Raw genomic sequence first — 6000 nt, forward strand, 5'->3', positions numbered from 1 at the left:
GGAAGGCACATAAATTTCTGAAAATTGATATTCTCACCCCCTCATTAATTTTCAAAGGTTTCCTTAAAAGTTGTGCAAAATGATAATTTATTTTCTCCTTAACGTCCTATATAACCTTCTCAAACATTCCCACTGGATATTGCCTTTCTCTGAACATTTCACTGGATATGTTAATCTCATTCTCAAAAATATTTCCATCAGATGTTGAACATGACAGTCTAACAAGTTGACCTTTTAGTATATTGTATTTGGTTTTAAATGTGTATTCACTTGCGTAGTATATGTAAGAATTATAAAATGTTGGTTTCCTATAAATTTTTGGAAGCAAATTTTTCACCCATAAAATCCTTGTAAATATAAATATCTAAAAAAATAATACCTGTATCTGATACTTCATGTGTGAAACTTGAAAACTGTGTAGTATTCTCCAAATAGAAAAACAATTCCCTTAGGATAGAAATGCCCCCTTCCATAATGTAAGTATATCATCCAAAAGTTTTGTCACTGCACCAGTAGACTGTATCTACAAGTTATTCGATTCTTTCCAAGGATAAACTTTGCTAAGAGACCAGGCCATCTCTGTAAAACTTAGTACAGGCCCAGAGTCTACTTCTTAAAGGTGATGTAGAAGGTACCCCACTTTTTGTCAGGGTCAAGGGTTCTTATCACACTTCATTCTGATTTTGAAGGTGATAGACTGCTTTTGTCTTATATCAGCAATTCAATGAATGAATCAGGTATATAAACACCAAAGTACTGACCTGAAGAATACTCGACTATTCCAAAATATACAGAAATAAAAAGAGCAGAGTTCACTACATGGAAATATTCAGTAAAACAGTAAAATACAAGCTTTCACATAAAAACAGTGCTTCTTCAAATATTCAATAACTCCTGCACAGATAAATTTAAAGGTATAAAGTCACATGATCAGTGATGCAAACACTTAGAATGTAACACGGGTTTTAAAGAGCAAGTTTCATTTAGTCCAGGGAAACATCTGTCATTTAATCTAGTTATCTAATCATATCCATATCCAATCATACTCTGTATACTAATGTCTTTCGGCTTTTCCCGGTTAGGGGTTGCCACAGCGGAACTCCAGTCTGCTAATGATTGGCAGTAGATTTTTACGGTGCCAAGGTTCAGCCCGACACCCAACCTTCAAAGAAGGCACACCTACCTGCATGTCTTTAAGCGTCACTCGAAAGCGGGGAGGACATGCAGACTCCACACAGAAAGTGCTCCAGCCGAATTGAACCAGAGAACCTCTTGCTGTGAGGTGACAACGCTAACCGCTGCACCACCACTACTCTGTATACTCTGTCTTAGTAATTGTTTCCCTTTCTGATACATTTCTTAACAACTTGCAAAGCACTAAAGTGCATTTCATCCATATAGGAAATATGCTTCACTAAAGCATTCATTAAATTCATCCTCTTAATATTATACAGGTGTTGTGAAATATGAATCCTTAACCTTCTGTTGATTTTGATACTGCGGTGGTGGTGCTGCGGTAGCGTTGTTGCCTCACAGTAAGACGTCCTGTTCGATTCTCAGCTAGCGTGTCTTCTGTGTGGAGACATCCGTGAATGGGCGTACCTTCATTGAAGGTTGTGTGTCAGAGCTGGCAACACGGCACGTAAAAATCTACTGCCAATCATTAGCAGACCGGAGTTCTGCTGTGGCGACCCCTAACCGGGAAAAGCCGAAAGACACAACTACCACCTTCTTTTGATTTTGCCAGCATAAAATGCTGTACATTTCATATGGCTAGCTATGCATACCAAATTCATTGTACCACAGTTAGGATAACACTTAAACAGTAACAGGATGTTCAAAACAATCAGCAGCAGATATAGAGGAACAATAATTACACTTCATGCAAGGATAGGTTCCTTTCATGTCATACAGGAAGTGACTAGATCTGTGGACATATTATGGCATAGATGTCTCTTAAGATTAAATGTATTCTTAAAAACTATTCTGGGTCTAGCCCTAAACAACTTATTAATTTTATCAGTTGTAGCCAAAATCACCCATTTCTGTTTAATAATAATAATATTGATAAATTTAAAGTTACTGTCATATGACATAATATAAGAAATAAATTCACCTCTGTTACAGCTAAGTTGGCTGGAGCTCAAAATTGCTGTTGCAGAAAAAATATGGGTGCATTAGTAGTTGTATGCAATTCCCCAATATCAGTTATTACTTTATTGATATATTACATTTCATATTCTTGATACAAAAAATCATTTGGCATGTCTGAGACACAGTCATTGAAAAATCTTATCATCTGTAGTTAATCTCGATAGTCTACAGAAATGCCCTTCAAGTATGTTCTTATATTTGTTACAATGCATACTACTACAATTTAAGTAACTGTTCTTAACATCTCTTTTATAGATTTTTGTGTCTGATCTATAATATCTTTACAGTTTCTGTATGCACAAACAACTAAAAATTAACTTCATAGTAGGAAAATGTAGCATCAAACTGTAAAAAGGTAGTACTAGAGTTTAAAGAGCTAACATTCATCCAGTACATCAGGGCTAGCATCCCCAATAAAAAAATATCAGTAAATCTACCAAAAAAATAAAACATGCACATTACATAAAATGTATCCAACGTCCTAGTCATACAAGACAAGATTAGCATATGTATTTGTGACTGGTGTGCCCATGACAACACCAGTCATTTGATGATATATTTTGTCACTAAAACAGAGTACATTATTTTCAAGAACAACTTCAAGTAAACTACAAATAGTGCAGGTGAAACTATTAAAATAGCATGAGCATCTGCCTAAAACATGACAAGCAGATTCAGTACTATCATCATGGGGAAATGAAGTAAGACTTAATGTCCATAGTAACAAAAATAAATGATTTTTACAGTTAGTAGAATGCCATTTACTCAATTTCTTTAAAAAAGTCACCAGTACCCACTATAACCTGCTCAACAGCACCCAAAATCAGACTCAGTAATTGTTCTAAATATATAGAAATAGGCTCTGTAAGCCATCCATACCCACAAACAGTGGGGCACATTGGTGGCTTGGTGAGATTTTTATGCACTGTAGGGTTGTTATATATAATAGATATAGTAGGAACAGTGACAGAAAAAAATGAAATAAATCAAGGGAAATAGAGTTTAAAAATAAATTACATACAATCACTTTAACTTTAGACCTATTTCTGGTAAATATTTTAAGTGGGAAGTTGAATGTTTTAATTTCTAAATGTTTATCTGAGAAACAGGTTGATGAATTTGACTTAAAGTGATTGTATATGAACATGAATATTTATTGATGCGTTTGAATTCATGATCAGTAGGCCTGCCCACTTCTCCATTCAAAACCATTATTTTGATGGGTGGAAGTTCTTATTTTGGAAATACATTTTTTTCTGCTGACTGACACATCTGCCCAAAAGATCCTGGTTTTGAAGGCCCTTGTATGTAAGAAACCATATGTAGAACTTCACGATTGGTTGTCGTTCAGGAAAAAGTCACATTTTTCATGAAAGTGATTTCTTTTTTTCTTTAACCAAATCATTCATGTTTTCTTCAATGAGGCCAAAACCAGAGAAGAAAGTGCCATTTGCACCCTGGGTATGCACTATTAGCTCAGGTTCTACTCTAAGCAAGTGATTGAGTTTAAGATTCCTAAACAACTGCCCCAGCCTCTTTGTTCCCAACAAAGAAGGATGACAGTCCCCTAGCAAGCCATTTCCAAGTGAATTTCCAGCTGCATTATTTTTTGCCATCAGATGGCCTACCACCATCTGAGAAATGCCATTGTGAGAGGTCACTCTCTACAGGAGTAGCTACCCCTATAATGCTTAAGAAATGTAACCAATGCAGACATCTGCTGTGGCCATATGTTCTTTGATTTGGGAATCTGGGCTGTAGCTCTTTCTAACCTGGTGTTTTCACTTCTTGGGACTTAAAATCATAGGAACAACTAAGGAGGGTCCTTGGGATTATATTTAATATATATATTATTACTATGTCATTTGATCTTTGAGTATATCCTTCCTGGTGGTTCACAGTTACCTTCCTGCCTCTCACATGTGCTCAGCCATCCCCATCAACCAGCCTTGGGTGTTGGAATTCCCTGTAAGTGAGGTACACATATGCTTTTTCATTACATGATAACAGCATATATCTCAAATTTTCTTAGTTTTTACATGATTTATTTGAAGTGTGCTCACTGAGTGGTTAGGACAAACTTTCTGGCAAGGAGGATAGGTGCAGACTTATAGCTGGGGTAAAACTTCATACATTGTACTGGTATCGAATTTGCACATTATTGAGCATGGGGGAGCATCAGAACACAAAAATGCTACATTGTCGTTGATGGAAAGGATCAATTCGGTTATAGGATTAGCTTAGAGCATTAAGGTCAAGAGCTGTCAGTGAGCTTCATTCTGTAGTTTTTGGTTTCATTCCCTCAGTTTCCACTTGCAAACTGTGACTTTGAGCATATCAGTCAACTAGTTGATGATCTCAGGTTGTCCCTAACTGTATTATCAAATTAAAAAAAAGAGTGTCCCCTTATAACATACTTCTCAGCTTTTCAGAATTTCACTGAGTGTCCAGATATTTCCCCCATACTTTTGGTCTGCTTCTCATAAAAAATTTGGCTTTTTGGCAAATCAGTGAAGGTTGAAGACACAAACCTGTTATTCCGTCAACTTTCTATGTTTATAAGAGCAATATTTAACATCTGCCCCTGATTTTGGGCCTTTTGCCCACCCTCTCATAGAAAGTTACTAGGCTATTGGCCCTGAGGCCATTATAAGCCTAGCCAAGAGTTCAGCCCATGTTTAGACAAGTCAGCACCCAAAGCCCCAGTCCAGCAGGGACACAGGTGGAATCCCAGGGGTGTATTTTGTGTTTCCCATCCAGTTATCCAGGCTGAGCTTAAAAAGGGATAATGAGGTACTCTGCTTGACATAGAGAGGGGAGTCTGTTCCACAGATGGAGGGACTCTCTGGGACAAAAATCTCTCCCGCCAACAAGTCCTGTTGATGTCGCAGACCAGGTTGAGGTCGCTCGTGCAGGTTACTCGAGTGGAGCTTGACTTGCGGATATGCAGCAGTCCCATCAAAGTAGGGTCCGAGATTGCTTTGTATGCCAGGCAGAGGTCACCTCTGAGGAGTCTGTATGAAACTGAGTAGATGGACAGGTCATTTAGCCTGTGTAGTGTAGATGTTTGAGCCCCTGGATTCTCCTGTGAGGAACATCTGTGGTCTCCCCAGCTGCTGCATGTGCTTTGCGAGGTACATGCCGAAGGGGGCATTGTACTCAATAATTGGCCTTATAAGGGAAGAATACAGGGATGTTATGACCTCCTTGTCCCTGGATGAGATACCCTTAATTAAGAGATGGGCCATGTAGAAAGTTTTGCGTACAGTGAAAGCAACATGGTGGTCAAAAGTCAGGTTGCTATCAACCTGGGTGCCCAAATCCCTCACAACTAATTGCATGCTTAGGATGTTATTAATGTGATGATATGTAGGGATGTCACTCTCCCCAAAGGGGATGATGATGCATTTTTTGGCATTCAGCTTGAGGCCATATTTCTGGCACCAGTCATTTGTTTGGGTGAGACCTTCTTGGAGGACGTCCATATCACTTGGGGAATTAATGACCATGCCCAACTTGCAGTCATCTGCAAACTTGGTCAGCCATAGCCCACTGGTTTTGGCCTGCATCTCAGAGAAGTATATCCCAAATAAAAGAGGCCCGAAGACCAATCCCTGAGGTACACTGCTCATAACGGGACTACTGCTTGAGGTGGCTTCTCCTATTTTGATTAGGTGTGTTCTATCAGTGAGACAGTTTGCTACCCATCTGGTAACATATGGATTGATTCCTAGTTGAGAGAGTTTGTGTGTTATATCCAAGTGGGGAATAGTGTCGAAGGCTTTGGCCAGGTCAAGGTAGGCAGTGTGCACTGTATTCCCCTCGTCCATGGCTTTGGTGACTGTC

At 38.6% G+C, this 6000-nt stretch overlaps 1 protein-coding gene across 6 annotated transcripts in view; it reads left to right on the forward strand.

The window, feature by feature from the left end:
- Nucleotides 1-6000, forward strand: part of MGMT (O-6-methylguanine-DNA methyltransferase) — a 2722240-nt gene that overhangs the window by 1980592 nt on the left and 735648 nt on the right. The gene's annotated exons all lie outside the window — the stretch shown is intronic.

Source organism: Protopterus annectens, chromosome 14.part0, assembly GCF_019279795.1.
Source record: "Protopterus annectens isolate FY-2018-M chromosome 14.part0, PAN1.0, whole genome shotgun sequence".
In the NCBI taxonomy this organism is placed as follows: domain Eukaryota; kingdom Metazoa; phylum Chordata; order Ceratodontiformes; family Protopteridae; genus Protopterus; species Protopterus annectens.